At 35.3% G+C, this 16,927-nt stretch overlaps 1 protein-coding gene across 1 annotated transcript in view; it reads left to right on the top strand.

Moving 5' to 3' along the window:
• The window catches only part of Brip1 (BRCA1 interacting protein C-terminal helicase 1), a 114,777-nt gene that overhangs the window by 15,039 nt on the left and 82,811 nt on the right, over window positions 1-16,927 (top strand).

Here is a 16,927-nt window from a genome sequence, read left to right as displayed (position 1 = left end):
GACTGTTTTCCATGGTAACTTTGGTAATTTACATTCTCACCAACAGTGTATAAAGGCTCCTGTTTTTCCACATCCTCACCAGCATCTGTTATTTTTTCTTTTAATAGCCATTCTGACTGGGGTGAAATGGAATCTCACTGCAGTTTTAAATTTACTCCTTGATTTCTACAGTGACCCACTGTCTGTTTAAAAGTATGTTCAAATTTTGTGGGTTTATGTGATTTCTGTAGTTTTTCTTGCTATTGATTTCTAGTTTCATTCCATATGATCTAATAACATACAAGGAATTATTTTGAATTTGTTAAGACCCACTATATGATGATTTGGAGAAAGTTTCATGTGCTGTTGAATGTGTACTGTAACTGATAGAATATTTTTAGATATCTGTTAGTCCATTTCATCTGTAGTGTAATTTAGATTCTTCTTTGTTGAACTTTTGCTTTGTTTTGATCTGGATGATTTATCTGTTGATGAGAGTGGGGTATTGAAGTACGTAGTAGGCAAGTATGTGCTTGGGAATTGCTGTACCTTTGAGCTACATCTCCAGATCGCAAAAGAGTAGTTATTTAGATTCAGAAATTAAGGGCCTAGTTCTCTTATCCCTGAAAAGGTATCAGCATTATAATCTTTATACTTTTCTTATCTACAGTTCTGTTACTTTGGACAAATTTCTCCATAAGTTATTACATTAGTTTAATAAATTGTTTTCCTTTGAATTTGACGCCAAACTTCATAGGTTTTCCTTTCATATTTTCTTATTTTTTATTAGAATCCCTTAATGTCTAAACTGTGGCTTGGAGAGTTAGTTGTCTTTTCATCTTCCTGCAGTCTTTGGTCTCTTCACTGCTCAAATCAGAAAATAGTAGTTCAGTGATCAAATCTGCCCAGCAGGCACAATGCCCTGGTTTTATCTCCAGCACTGAAAAAAAGAAAATAATGTTACTACTACCTTATATGGGTAACCTAGTATCCACTGCCTGTTCCCTTTCCTGGCATTTTAATTTTCTTATATTGGTAATTCATATATCAGAGGTCTAGTGAGGTATCAGTGTTCACCTGGTCAAAGTGTTAAAAAAAAGTTAAGAAAAAATCCTGGTGCTGAGATTAGAATGGTAACATTTCAATTCTTCATTCCACCAATTCATATATTTTTCTCTAGAATTTATATTTATTCTTTTAGTATATCATTGCAATTGGCAAGATATTGTTACAGACATATTCTTATGCTTGTTAGCTTTTAATTTATTTACTAAATAAGTGCTAACATTCTTTATATTTTAATAAAAGTAGTTATATTTAATTGAATGTAACAGCTTATTTTAATACTTTTTGGCTGATATATGTAGTAGAGACTTGGGTCCAGCAGAGTGCGCTGTTGACCTTCTGAGTGTTGATGTGGTGATGACCTTGGACTTCCCCCCTTTCTTCCTCTCCTGCCTGTTGTTTTCTGCCTTTCTTCCATACTCCTGGCCTTTTCTCTATGTACATTGTCCTCTAGGATCACAGGAGAAAATGACCAGCTCTCTTTGGAAAGTATTTTACAAGTCATTTTGTGTTAATTTATTTAAAGTAATTAGTTAGCAGAATTGCATATATATGGTGGGATGCTAATTGGGTACCAGACACTCTTCTAAAAATATTTTAGAAATAGTCACCTAGGAAACAGGTTAATGTGAGCTAATACTTATTGTCAAGTTCTGTTAACTTTTGTTTGGATTTGCAGTGGGCAAAATAACACAAAAATTTGTTTGTTTGTTTGTTTGTTTTTGTTCTTCTTCCGGTACCAAGAATCAAACTCACGACCTCGTGCTTGCCAGGCAGGCGCTGTGCCGCTGAGCTAAATTCCCAGCCCCAACACAAAAATTTTTAACTCAGTCCTTATAGCAATCCTGTGAGGAAGGTATTAATATTTCCCCAAATTATACATGGGAAAATTGAGACACAAAGTATTTAAATGGCTTGTTCCTATCACAGAGCTGATGAGTAAATTGCAGGCAGCCTGGCTCTGGGATAGAGCCTTTCAATCATCTTGCTGTTCCTTCTCTGAGTAAACTCTTCCACATGACCTTTGAGGGGGCTGGGGATATAGCTCAGTGGCAAAAGTGCCTGCCTGGCAAGTGCAAGGTCCGGAGTTCGATTCCTGGGACTTAAAAAAAAAAATACTAGCACCCGACCTTTGAATGAAAGACACTTCATGTTTGTACTGTCAGGGGTCATATGCATTACCATGTGGATCATTTGTCAAGATACTTCCTTGTTTAGTCTCCCAACACCTGGTCTTTATCTTTACAATGCTTACCAAGGTTTATGTTACATGTTTATGTGTGTAGGTTTAGGCACTTCGTACTGTTTGCCTCATAGCCAGGATATTCATCAATCATGTGATGTCTTTTTCATATTTTTATAACCAGCATGTAGCGCATATCCCACACTTAGTAGGCAGCCTGCTACTCACATTTTTATGCATAAGTAAATGAAAAAAATGGCCAAAGTTAAGGAATTCATGGTTCATCTTTACTTGTAGATTGTAACTTTTACTGAGATACATATACTTGAGGGGATATGACAGTATTGTTAAAATTTTTTTTCTTCTGCAACACATTTTGGTTGTAGTTTAAAAATATATTAGCATCTAAAAGACTAAATAATGGTTTCAGGGATTGAGATATATTGGCTTTCTTTTTTCTCTCTCTCTTTCTCCCTTTCTTGCTTGCTTGCTTTCTTTATTGAGACAGCGTCTCACAATGTAGTCCAGGCTGGCTTCCAACTCAGGGCAATTCTGCTGTCTCAGCCTCCTGAGTGCTGTAATTACAGGCATGTGCCACCATGCCCAGCAGCACTTAATTTAAACAAAAGATTAGAAGCAACTTTTGATTTCTGTAGCTACCATAGGAACAAGTATTAAATAATGCAAGTAGTTGAAGTATCATTTATTCAAGGGAGCAAAATTTCTGAAACATATATGTTAATCACTTAAAAATAGTAATCTATATTTCTTAGTATAATGATGATACCTATAATTATGCCATATAATTGTGAACCTATAATTATGCCACAGGATTTATAGATTCTCTCACTTGATATTTACATCAATACTATGAAGAAAATAGAGCAGATTTAGTCTCATTCTTACAGGTAAGAAAATTGAAGCCAAAAGATATTAGATGATTTGCCCATGATCGTATTGCATATAATGGTGGAGTCGTGATTTGAACCTAGTTCTAAAATTCAACGAATATACATTCGTGAGTTATAAATGAGGAAAAGGAGAGAAAAGGTGGAGTTTTTTTTGCTAGCCGATGATGAAGAAACAAAATTAATATATGAAAGAAAATAGGTTCCATTATCCGGTGTGTTGGCGCTAAAATACCTGAAGCAGCCGGTCTGTGGTCGGAGAGAGGTTAATTTACCTTTTATGTTTTGTGCGTCTTATCTACTAGGGAGCCAAAGGAAACTTTAAAGTTGATTTTTTGAAAAAGTTACGAGTCATAACCATTCTTTGAAAAACCTTTAATGGTAAAAACCAGCACAGGGTAAAAATGAAGATGCCCTCCCTCATACTGCTTCCATCTGTCTTTCTGCTTCTCGAAGGTAAACGACACAAACTCATGAGACTTTCTCTAGATCTTTTGTGTAGGTTTACAATAGGTATTTTTGATACTTCTTTTATAGTTTTGGTTTTACATTTGCCTGCTTTATTTGTAGGGTTTATTTTAATATATTATAAGGTCAGGTTCTAATTGTATGATTTTTGTAATAGATGATCAGTTGTCCCAGAGTCACTTGCAGAATAATTTTTCCCATTTTCAGGTTTTGCTGTTATCATATATAAGTTGTTACATGTACTTGGATTGGTTCCTAGAATGGCTCTCACACATTAACATTCATTCTTAACTCAGCTCTCTCCTTAGTATCAACCCCAGATAGTTTGCCTACTTTCTGTTCTTACACACACACAATTGGTTACCCATTGCTATGTAACAAACCAGTCATTTATTTAGCTTATTCTTTGGGGGTCAGCCTTTAGGCTGGCCTTGGCTAGGCATTTCTTCTGCTGATCTCAGCTGGACTACTCATGTGCTCTGGTCAGCTGCAGGTGACCTGTAAATCAGAAAAGCAGCCCTGCTTCAGGGACTTGACTGTTGTTGATTGGGACCATGAGGTGGGTAGCTCTCATCATTTAGCGGGCTGATGCTGGCTTATTTTATTTTTTAATTTTTTTAATTTAATTTTATTTTTTTTGGTTTTGGTTTTTCTCTGGTACCAGGAACTGAACTCATGACCTTGCTCTTGCCAGGTAGGCGCTTTGCCGCTGAGCTAAATCCCCAGCCCTGCTGGCTTATTTTATGGTAGCTGCAAGGTTTGAAGAGCAGCAAGAGAGCCAACCTCAATATGCAAATACCTCTTGATTCTCTGTTTCAGATTTGTTGACATTCTAGTCACCAAGAGCAAGTTATGTAGCTAAACCCAGATTCATTTTTTGATGCAGAGAAAAACAAAGTAACCTTGCAAAGGGGCTTATATACTAAGGTGGCAAGAATGTATAGTCATTTTTGTTATGTAACCCATATTACACATACACCTTTTTCCCTATAAAATTTGCAATATAGGTTATAGGTTTATTTTTGCATTTAGTATATTGTGGTCATAGTAAAGCCTTTTTAAATTTAGATTTTAACTGGTCTTTTTTTTTTTTTTTTTTTTATAGTGGGGATTAAGTTGAGGGTCTTTGCACTGAGCTACCTCCCCTGCCCTTTTTATTTTTTATTTTGAGACAGGATCTTTAAGTTTTCCCAGGCTGGGCTTGAATTTGTGATCCTTTGCCTGAGCCTTCCAGAGTGCTAAGAATGCAGATGTGTGCTACCATGCCTGGTCAATACTTTTTTTTTTTGTTTTTGTGAGGTGGTAGTAGGGATTGAATCCAGGACTTTTGTACTAAACTACATCTCTGGCTCTTTTTTATTTTTTTATCTTGAGGCAGGGTCTCACTGAGATTCTCAGTTGCCCAAACTGGGCTGGAGCTTATGATCATTTTGCCTCACCCTCCTGAGTCGTGGGACCACAGGTGTGTGTCACTATGGTTAGCTGTTACATTTTTAACTTGTTCATGTGGCTCAGAAATTTTAAGTTTTTAAAAATTTTATTTATTTGTTTTTGTGGCAGAGTCTTGCTGTGTAGTTCAGACTGGCCTTGAGTTCACTATGTAGCTGAGGCTGGTCTCGACTCACAGTGATCCTTCTGCCTCGGTCTCCAAAGTGTTGGGATTACAGGCATGTGCCACCACACCGGGTCATAAATGTAAGTTTTAATGTAGTTGAATTTATCACTGCATTTTATGTATAGTGCTTTTGTATTGCAAATATATTTTTGTTCTTTTTTTTGGTACTAGGAATTGAATTCAGGACCTTAGGCTTGCTAGGCAGGCACTATGCCATTAAGCTATATCACGGGCCCTACAAATGTATTTTTAAAGTTTAATATTTTGTATTTAAGCCCTTAATCCATTTAGAATTGTTTTTCCTCTTTCAGGATAATCATCCAACTCAGCACCCTTCATAATTTGTGTTTCCTTTCCCTAGTGACCAACAGTGCTATTTTTTAAAAAATTGAGTACCAGCTTATAACAAGTCCTCGTATATTTTTTGGGGGGTCCTCATATTTAATAAGAAAGATCTGTTGGTTGTGATGGTGCATTCCTGTAATCCTAGCACCCGGAGGCTGAGGCAGGAGGATCTCTGAGTTCAAGGCCAGCTTCTGGTCTGTACATTTTGGATGTAATTTTTTCTGTGTGAATAGCTGTCAAACTCTTATGAGTAGACTAATTATAGCTGGCTGCGTATTTCTACAAGTAATTTTTTTTTTCTTTTAGGAACACAATTTACATTTATTTAGATACCATCCACGGGTGACACTTTAGTTCTTCAGTAGTAGAGTTGATTAGCTTTGACAGAGGCCATATGGCTTACAAAATCTGAAATATATGTCCTCTGCATACATTTAAAAGTTTTTCAACCTTTTCTGTTCTATTTTAATCTCAGGCCAGACATTAGTGGGGATCTGTTGCCTTAGCTGCAAATTTACCTAAGGGTGAGATGATAGATTGAATAAATAATCGCCTGACTGAGTTTACTTCAGCAACAATAATTACGATGTTTTTGAGAGCTGATAGAAAGCATTAGTGTTCGATATTAGAGAATCAATCTCAAAAATTTCTAGTTGTCTTTATCATGTTGAGGGAACTTGGGGAATATTTGAGGTAAAGTTGATAGTTTCTTGATACATAGAAACATTTAATGAAACGTATAGCAATTCAGTGATAGAAGTGTATAATTTAGTGATAATAGAACCTACAAGCCGGGCGTTGTGGCACATGTCTGTAATCCTAGCACTCAGGAGGCTGAGGCAGGAGGATCATTGCGAGTTTGAGACCAGCCTGGGCTACAAAGTGAGCTCAAGGCCAGCCTGAACTGCAGAACAAGACCCTGTCTCAAAAAGACAAAAAAAAAAAAAGAAAATAGAACCTACAGTTGTCATATAGAAAGTGTTTTGCTCATACCTGCTGGGTAGACAAAGGTAACTTCACTTTAGAAATCTATTTTTTAAAAAAATTTTAAAGAGAATAGTAGAAAAAAGAACAATAGCAAAATACAAACAAAAGTGAGAGATTAAAAGTGATATGGGTTTTAAACCAGATGATAGGAATTAACAGTGGTTGTTAAATTACAGACTGTTATCTTCAATGAAGTTGTTCAGATTACCAGATATAAAAATGGAAGATTGATCAAACCATTAAAGAGAATAAGAAAATAATAATTTAAAAAAACATTAGCGACAATACAGAGTTTCACTAGACAAGATGGTAGGAATTCACCAATAGTTGTTATATTCTAAAAATCTAGTTTGTTAATTAACCAATTATCTGGTGAGTGGACCTACTGTATTTATTGTTTAACTTTTTAAAAATTTAGCACTCAAAATTATAGAATTATGGAAAAAGAAAATATAGTTATCTTATATGATGGGTCATAGTCAAAGTGCAGGTGTACAACACAGTTTTTTCAGTGTCTTCAAGGGAGACTAAATCTTCCATGTCCCTTTCAGCTGTGATAAATCTTTTCCATACATGCCCAGGTCCTCTTCAACAAGCACACCCACAAAGGGTGAGAAAGTGGCGTGGGTGCAGATTGCATGTGCTAGTGGCAGACTCCTCCTGATGCCCCACATAGCATCAAGACCTATGTGCACTATTCCTTACTGTGTTTTTATGTTTACTCTGCTCTGTGGTATAATGATATTATCGAAGACATCACAAAAGGCCTGCAAACACCCCTCTGGGCAACAGTGATAAGAAAAGGAGGAACATTTATGTTTATGTACAGTGCAGAAAGTTGGGCAGTTGGAGAAACTAGACAGCAGCTTACGGTCTTACAGAAGAGTGTACTGTTGAAATGACCCCATTGTGTATTACCCTAAGAAACAGAGGGATAAAATATCGAAGATCTGTGCTGAACACCATCATTGGAAGCTAATAAAAAGTAGAGAGACAATGCATAAAGCTAAAATGAAGATTGGCCAACTGTTGAAAAAGTAGATCTGTCATCATCATCATCAAAATGATCATGTGCCATACTAAATGGTATGCTGACCATGAAAGAAGCAAAGATCTATTGTGATGAACTGAAAATTGAAGGAAACAGAATATTCAACAAACTTGAAGTGTCTGATACGATGAAGTATCTGCTGATCACAAAAGAATGTAGAAATGCATTGATGAATTTGCCAGTCATTGCTGATTGGTATTTGAGAAGCCAAGGTAGGAGTTTTATAAGTTGGAGGCCAGCCTGAGCTGTCTAGCAAGACCCTGTCTCAAAAGCAAAAACAAAACCAGACCAAAATAAAACAACAAAACAAAAAACCCCCACCAGAATAATGCTGATGAAACATCACTGTTTTGGTGTTATTGCCCCAGAAAGACAGTGATTTACAGCTGCTGAGACAGCCCTTACAGGAATTAAGGCTGCTGAGGACAGTATCTGCTGGATGAGCACATGTAAAGGTAAACTTGTTGTGACAGGCCAACAGTTGCATTCTTGCTATTTTGAAGGAGTGAACCTCTTATCAGTTCATGATTCTAACAGATAGGCCTGGTTCTCCAGGCACATCTCTTCAGACTGGTTTCACGTTTATACCAGTGGTTTGTGCTCACTGCAGAAAAGCCAAACTGAATGACAACCATGGCTATTTATTTCAGTTAATTAAAATTCAGTTAATTAAAATCAGTTGCACTAATCACATTTCAAGTGCTCAGTAGCTCTGTGTGGCTAACAGCAAGTGTATTGAATAGTGCAGGTATGGAAGATTCCATCATTGCAGAAAATTCTCTTGGGTGGCACTGCATTAGTGGCTTATCCATTGATAATTTTTATTTTGTCATTTTTTGGTTTTTTTTTTTTTTTTTGAGACAGGGTCTCTCTGCACTTCAGACTGTCCTTCAACTCACTTTGTAGCCCAGGCTGGCCTCGAACTCTCAGCAATCCTCCTACCTCAGCCTCCTAAGTGCTAGGATTGCAGGCATGCGCCACCATGCCTGGCCTATAGGTTGATGTCTACCTTTTAGTGCTGACGAAGGAAGCAAAACAGTTTTTTATAGGTTTGTTTATTGCATTGTGGCTAATATGTGGAAAATGACTTGATAGGATAATATTTTCTCACTTTAAAAACTTCATTGAAGAAAGTTTGAAAACTACCAAAACCAAGGCCAGGTATGGTGGCACATGCCTGCAATCCCAGCACTTGGAAGGCTGAGGCAGGAGAATCGCTGCAAGTTCAAGGCCAGCCTAGGCTACAAAGTGAGTTCAAGGTCAGCCTCTACTGCATAGTAAAACTCTGTCTCAAAAAAAACCAAAAAAAAAAAAAAAAGAAGGAAAACTAGCAAAACCATAAAGGAGAAAATAAAAATTATCTAGCCAGGGGTATAGCTCAGTGGCACAAGCTCCTACCTGGCAAGTGCAAGGTCCTGAGTTCAATTCCTGGTACCCCCTAAAGAAATTATCTTCCGTCCTAAAGGCTAGGACTTTAAAACTCTCTAATGTACAAGTGGATTAATTTTCACCATCTAAATAATAGATACACATCTTTAGCACAGTTGGTGTGTTCCTGAGTTCATTTTAATTTGTAGTTTGATTGTTTAGATTTTAAAAATTTTAGTGCTGAGGATCAAACTTGGGGTCTTGCATATGCAAGGCAGGTGCTCTACCGCTAATCTGTACCCATAATACTGATTGTTTGGACTTAATGATAAGGCGGGCACATAAGTTTATTATATAACATTGGGAAACATGGTGCCAATTTTTCTCACCGCTGTGATGCTAACTAAATTTGACCACTTGAATGTGGTGACCACCTATATTTCTCGATTGTGAAGGTACATTTTCCTTTTGTAATTAATAATCTGTGGGTGTTACTTTAAGATTTTGTGAATATCCTATTTCCTTACAACTTTTCACTCAGTGATTTTAGTATCCATTTACATAGTTTACCTGCATTAGTTATTATATGAGAGTTGTAAAATGGTGATTTTAAAAATTTATCATTCTACTTAAATTTTTTAGCTGGCATTTCTCTGTAAAGTACAGGTTTCCTTCTCCTCCCTCCCATTTTTCTCCTTTGAGCCTTCATTTGTCTGTTTTTTGTAAACACCCCAAGTATTTATCTTGCGTTTGGTCAGTGTGACTCATCACTGCTTCGAGACTCATTGCTCTACTCACGTCTATATAAAGCGCTATTGCACAAGGAGAGTTTGTATTTAAAGCAGATCATTCATCTTTATGTTTGTTAAACTAATTCTTACTGCGTAAGATTGGTATAATATAAATTTAGGTAAAAGTTATCCCACTTTGGATCTTTCTTGATTAACTCTACTGAAACAGACTTCAGAAATGGACAACTGTGTTAAGGAATTCCCTTTTACACTAGGCAAGAAAGTAAACAGTAAGCGGAGAGTAGGGTAACAAACACTTATGGTATCAAAAAACAACCGTGAAAAGGATCTGTCTTAATGTGCTAGCTCATTGCAGTTTAACATATTGCTTACAACCGTCACAATAGAATTTGAGTGACTTCAGTTACACATTCCAGGAGACTGGCAGTCTGTTACAATCAGAGTCTGAACTTCAGAGCAGGCTAATTTACAGCGATGGGATGAAGAAAGTTGTGGATTTGTATTACACACTCTCACCTGACACTGTATCTGATCCCTTACTTGCTGATTGACATCTTGAATGAGCTCTTTGAAGCAAGTTCCAGCTTAATTAAAACGTTTGCTTGGTTAGCAGTGATCTGTGAAAGCCTGTGATAAATATTGAATCAGGTTCACCTGCTGGTTGCTGTAAGTGGATAAACAGCTGCTTTGTGCAGTTTAATCATGAAACTGGCAGTAAAGTACTACTACTGTTTGAATTTTTTAAAAAAGAATACTTGAAAAGGTATAGTTATGTCACTTTTGCTATCTTACCTGGAGTGTGTGCTTATGTGAGATTTTGCACAACAGGCAGTCAGTACCTGTTTAGATGGCTTGGACAACAGCAAGTGGCTGATAAAGAACAATAAAACTAAAGACTGTAGTGTAATTCAGGGCCCTTTGGCACTTCAACACTAGCTTTCCATGGGCACGGCTTTGAAATAAAAAGGATAATATTTTGCTTTTTCACCTAGTTAAGTAGATTAAAATGATCCTGTTAAAGCTGTAAGATGAATTTAGCTTCTTCACAAACTTACTGTGTACTTTGTAGCAACTTGAAGAATTGTTTCAGATTACTTTCTCTGTAAAATAGAGTTCACATTGTGAATGAACCAAGTATTTTAGCTTTCTGTTAATAGGTAGTTAACAAACAGTAAAATAGAGATAAATTTAAAAGCAGTGGACAAAGCTTTGTGAAATTACCTTCTTGTGACTGTTACTTTATTTCTTACAGACTCAATGTGGCTATCTGTCTCCCCCTCCCCTTTTTTTTAAAAAAGGCAATGCTGCTTTCATTTGATGCCCATTATGAAATCAGATGTAAATTATATAATAAAGCCCTCATTCAATCAGTCGTAGTCCTCTTTGAGGACCAGATGATAGGGATCGATTCACTTACTTGAAATGGATGGAAAAAGCCAACCTATAATCCCATCTACCCAGGAGGCTGAGGCAGAAGGATAGCAACTTTGAGGACAGCCAGGGTTACTTAATGAGACTTTGTCTCAAAATAAGAAAGTAAAAAGGGCTGGGGATGTGATTCAGTATTTGAATGCTTGTTTAACATTGGGTCCAATCCGTAGTATCAGAAACAAAAACAAAAACATCCATGCAAAATTGTATTGTGGTTACAAACCCCTTGTAACAGTCCATGGACAATCTCCTCTGGGGCTTTTGGCTAAGATCAAGTGTAACAGCCCATGGACAGTAATTTAAGGACTATTGCCTAATGAATTAGGTTGAAAACTTTTGGTGAGGAATGATGTATGAAAGCTATTCTTCTGGGCTTTAAGCAGCTGAAGAGAAACCAAGATATATTTGCCAGGCTGTTTCTTTTGTGACATTTAAAGCATTTTGCAGGTATATGGTTCACCACAATCTTTAGCTCCAAGGATTATGTTCGTGGTGGTGATTCTGTTCCTATAGGTTTTATATTTTTATTCCTATCATCAATTTATTTGGAATTGTATGAGAATTACATTTAAGTCATAGCTTGCTTAGCATTGTTATTTTATATTAATGTTTGTAATTCTGGCCGGGGATATAGCTTAGCGGCACAGCTTCTGCCTGGCAAGTGCACAGTTCAGAGTCTGATTCCCAGTACCAAAAAAAGGTAATTCTGCCTCATGTTTTTTTATATACACAAACATATTTCCATTGGTTGAAAAATCCTCACAGTCTGTTCTGCTGATACACTTAACATGTTTTCTTCACTACTGAAACAGTGGAGCAGTTGTATTTCTCTTGCATCTGTCTTAATGGGCAAAGGTTACTCTACCATGTATACCTACCAGTGACATTCTGGGTGTAAGGATATTTGTATCTTTGATTTTACTAGACTATCAATTTGTTTTACAAAGGGCATGTGCCAGTTTATACTTGTATCAACAGTTTATAGGTTCTTTCCTACCCTCTCCAACATCTAATCTGAAATGGATATGTGAAATGGAAATGGTGGTTTTAATTTGCATTTTCCTAATTACTAACGAGGTTGACCATTAAGTTGCATATCTTTTCAGATATTTCTTGGCCTTTCAGCTTTTGTCTTGTGATTTGCCTATTAGTTATTTATTGAATTTGTCTTTTAAAAATGGATTTATTGGGGCTGGGGATATAGCTCATAAGCTTAAGCACTTGCCTGGCAAGCCTGAGGTCTTGAGTTCGATTCCTGGTACCAAAAAAAAAAAAAAGCGGATTTATTGGAATCCTTTATGTGTTAAGATACTGATTCTCACTTTGTTATGTATTACAATTACCTTCTATTAGTCTGTCTTTTTTTGACCTTTTTTAAAAGGCAGTTATCTTTTTAAGTAGAAGTTTTACACATTAGTGAGGTGGTGTTTTCAGTATTTGTGCTTTTGAGTTATTGTCTGAATGAATCCTTCACTACATTTGGATCTTAAAGGATATTTTCTTATATAAGAACAGTGACCAAATAGCCTGCAAAGCCTAAAATATTTACTCCCTGACCCTTTATGAAAAAAGTTTGCTGGCTCTTGCTCTCCGTCCTGTAATTGAAAGTTTTTGTTTGTCCCTTGTGGAATATAACATGGATCTTGTTAGAAACCATGCAACTTGAATGTCAGTCAGTAATTTTATGAATTGAGTTTATAATTACCCTTACAAAAATTATAATTTTGTAATTGTACTCAGAAAGTAATGCACTTAGAACTAACCTTAAACAATTCCTTAATTCATGAGTGAAACTAGTATTAATAAACTCCCAAACTGTACTTTGTAGAACAATTAAAGAGAGAAGTACTCTGTTAGTGAGATGAGGTGACCCTTGTTATTGTCTTTCTCCTGGGCTTAATACGTCAGGGGTTCTAATGTTTCTTAAATGAATGGATTAGGGAAACAAGATAATACATGTAAAATGCTTAGCTCAGGGATAATCTTAATAAATGGTAGTTATTATTAATAATACAACTAAAGGGGTTCAAATAGTATAAGGTGATTTTTTTTTTTTTTACTTCAAATAATAATTTGTCCTGTACTTTTTTTTAAAAAGCCAATCTTTTGGTTTTGAAGTACCGTTTTGAAATTTAAAGCACTTCATATTAGGATATCATTTAAGCATCCATCAGATTTTAAGAATGTGATGTGTTGGTATAGCAGTTGGTTTAGGGACTTTTGGTCATAGATCAATTAAAAACAAAGTTACAGTTATGTACAGAGTACTATAGTAAGTGAAAGAGTCATATCAAAAATGTAAGGGATAGTTTTTGTCATTAAGGAATTTGCAGTGTGGTTCAAAAGGCAATACATGCATATGTGGAAAGTTATGAAAAATATATTACTCTTTCATATACCTAGTTTCCCCTTTATTTCATATGAATCAGCTCTTTTGAGTCTTTCTTCCTTTCTACTTCTTTATGTATTATTTTTTGTGCTCATATACCCTCTTATATCTGTTTTAAAACTCAGTTGATAGTCTCCTTTTGGGAGCTCTCCTAATAAAACACATTATAGCAGTAACAACTTCTCTGGTAATGAAGTTAGCTTCTATTTCCTTACCATTTTTAATTTCTAAAAATATTTAATCACGGTTTATTTTTCAAGATGTAGGTATTCTGTTTTGGGAGAGTGTGTCATGAAAGTTTGGAAAAGTCAAGAAATTTAGTAATAGACATTTAGTATCTTACTGAGCTTCCAATTATAACTTTATGAAAGGAATAGTGGCAAAGCCTCAGCAGTTGGCCTTTCTTACAAGATTAAATGTTCTAGTCCTCCTTCTTTCAGAGAATGTGGATAATATGTGTTTATGTAATAGGACAATAGAGGAAATGGAAATCGTTAAACAGATGGCAAATTTTCTAAAAGTCCTTGGTTGCTGATCATCTAGGAACAGTTTTGGCTATTGTAAATTTGAAATACAATTTTGAAGTCAAGTTCTGCAGATGGAAATATTAACAGCTGTCATATCCACATGTGTCCTTCATATGTCCCTTTAAATACTACATTTTTGTTGTTATTAGTGTAGGGTTTACTTGCCTTTTGTTGAAGGAAAAAGACTTTAAATTTATTCTAGTTTCCTAATAAAAAATTTAAAGAGAAAAAGGAGAAAACATGCTTTTGAAACATAAACCTAAAAACACATACACACATAAGCTAAACATGATTACTTGTTAGCAGAAGAAATAATGAAAAGTATAAAACTATTTAGTTTTATTTGGCTAAGTAAGACTCTTGGGTCACAAAAGATTTCAGAGAAAGGCCATAGAATGTTAGCCTGTTATTGCCTTGGGGGATATTCTGACCTCCTGTCATTGCTGTCTTCAGGAATTCTTTCTCTTTCTGACAGCATTAAAATTACTAATTTTGTTATAAGTGATTCTCTTTTGTTATTAAATAAGTGCTTCCTTTGAAGCTTTTGTTTTAATGCCATGTTCAGTTTTTCCATCTCCAAATATAAATGTACCAAATCCTTTAAATGAAAACTTAAATGAAATGTCCCTTCTAAAGAAATAATTCTTCTTTAATAATGCAGAGGAAAAAGAATCAACTTTCTTAATTTCTGTCTTGTACTCTACTTATCTGGTCATTCATTGAAGACCATTGTTTTAGGAGTCTGCCTTGAATTTGTAAAAGGTGTAATTTGGGTCACTTTAAAACTACAAAAATACATTTAATATAAAATGGCCATGGTTTATAATTTTCTGAATTATAATGTAAAAACTACACAGTGAAACCCTGTCTTGGGTTTATTTATTGTGTATATTTATTTATTGTGTATATTTATTTATTGTGTATATTTCTATGTCATCTGAATTTGGGTAGTCAGGAATTAAAAGATGATAAACTTTATAGAATTAATGTTAAAAAGTGTTATATCAAAAAGTGGGTTTTCTAAGCCTTGAGATAGAATCATTTTTTAAATTACTTTTATCCTTGGATCTGATGTATCCATATAGCACAAAAAACAATGTATTAGCATCCTTACATTCAAGTGAATTTACCAGTATCAAAAGGAAGAGAAATAAAATTGCATAAAAAAATTGAAGATAGGAAAAAGTAAACTAATTCTGCTACCTAGAGTTACCTCAGTCGTCATGGTATGTTAATTAATTAATGTGATGATTGTAAAGACCAAAAAAGAGCTGTCAAAGTATCATGGTATAATTTGCATTCCATTTTCTCTGGGACCACAAGTTGTTGGATATTGCAACATATGTAACATAAACCACATGTCAGCTGTTTCCTGCCTCACTGTTGACAAGAGCTCCATTCATAACTCTTCCTTTTATCCTTTCAGTGAATAAGTAATTATTCAATATAGAAGGCAGGATATTTGGAACTGGCTATTTAATGTGGCAGCACTCTGTAATAGTATCTGTTGTTACTGGCAACCTGAGAGGGGAATGTAACAATTCCAGCGTGGCTGTAACTTTATCTACTTTGACTGACTGTTTGTTTGGCACATCAGTGAACCTTTTATCCCAGTGAGTGACAGCTCCAGAAGGGTCACATTTACATCCATTCTATCATGTATTGTAATATTTAATGGCGGACAAGGTTGAGAGAGACTGGGAGTAATCCGAACTTGGTTTTCCACTAAGTTGAGAGTAAAAGAGCTTGATCCTCAGTATTGTGGTGTAACATGCTATGAGTTAGCATTTGTATATGAAGACTGGTCTTACTGATTATAATTTTTTAAAAAAACTTAAAAATTTTAATAAAGCAATTGTTCTACTAAACTGAAATTCTCCAGTACAAATTCTTTCAATTAGTGTGTTTTTACCTTTTTCCCTTAGCAGTGACCACTTCACAGTATTTTACTTAAACAAGGCTTAGGTTTGTTTCTTTTGGTGTGCTAATTGAGGCTTTGAAGAGAGTAATTATTCAGAATCTATGAGTTCTAAAGTATAGTGTTAAAGTGGAAAACTTTTTGTCTTGTGAATTTGGAAACAGGAGACAGACAAAGCAAATATTTGACTATATTTCTTATGTTCCATGTGGTGTATTTAAGGAGACATTTATATAACTACTTAAGTTGTAAAACTGAATTACAAATGAATTGTCTAGGCAAAGCTGTCCTGGATAAAAATTTTATCTGGTTTCCTTTCTGTGGTAGGTAACTAGATTTCAGATATACTTGTCCCAGACAAGCAACCTGCTTTCATCTTAAATGTTAACATTTTGCATCGTTTTCATACCTTTGCAAAAGAAGAAATTTCTTTATTCATTTTGTTAGTGATAGTTGAAATTTAATTTTATATTTTTATTTTTTTGTAAACTATTATTTAAAATTCCTTTTAAGCACATTAATATAGAGTATTTGAATGAAGGATATGAGCAAAACTATCAACTCTAAGCTATATCTCAAGTTCGCATGAAACCTAAGCAAAAGTTAAAATTACTTTGTCATAACAATGTTATCAGAAGGGTTAAAATGTACTTGAAACATTTGGAATTGGCAAGGTAGAGTAGTGTGTTAGAAAGAATGCAAATATGGAAACATCATTTATAACCTTTTTTTTTTCCCTTTTTGGTACTGGGGATTGAGCCCAAGGTCTCTGCCTGAACTATATTCACAGCCCTTTTTATTTTTCATTTTGAGACAGTCTCATTAAGTTGCCCAGGCTGGCCTTGAACTTGCACTCATCCTGCCTTTGCCTCTCAAATAGCTGAGATTACAAGCATGCACCACCATACCTGGCTCATTTATAACTTTTAGAAGAGAAAGAG

The sequence above is a fragment of the Chinchilla lanigera genome, unplaced genomic scaffold (genome assembly GCF_000276665.1).
Source record: "Chinchilla lanigera isolate Chin_1 unplaced genomic scaffold, ChiLan1.0 scaffold00050, whole genome shotgun sequence".
Taxonomy (NCBI): domain Eukaryota; kingdom Metazoa; phylum Chordata; class Mammalia; order Rodentia; family Chinchillidae; genus Chinchilla; species Chinchilla lanigera.
This window is presented reverse-complemented; position numbering and strand designations above follow the sequence as displayed.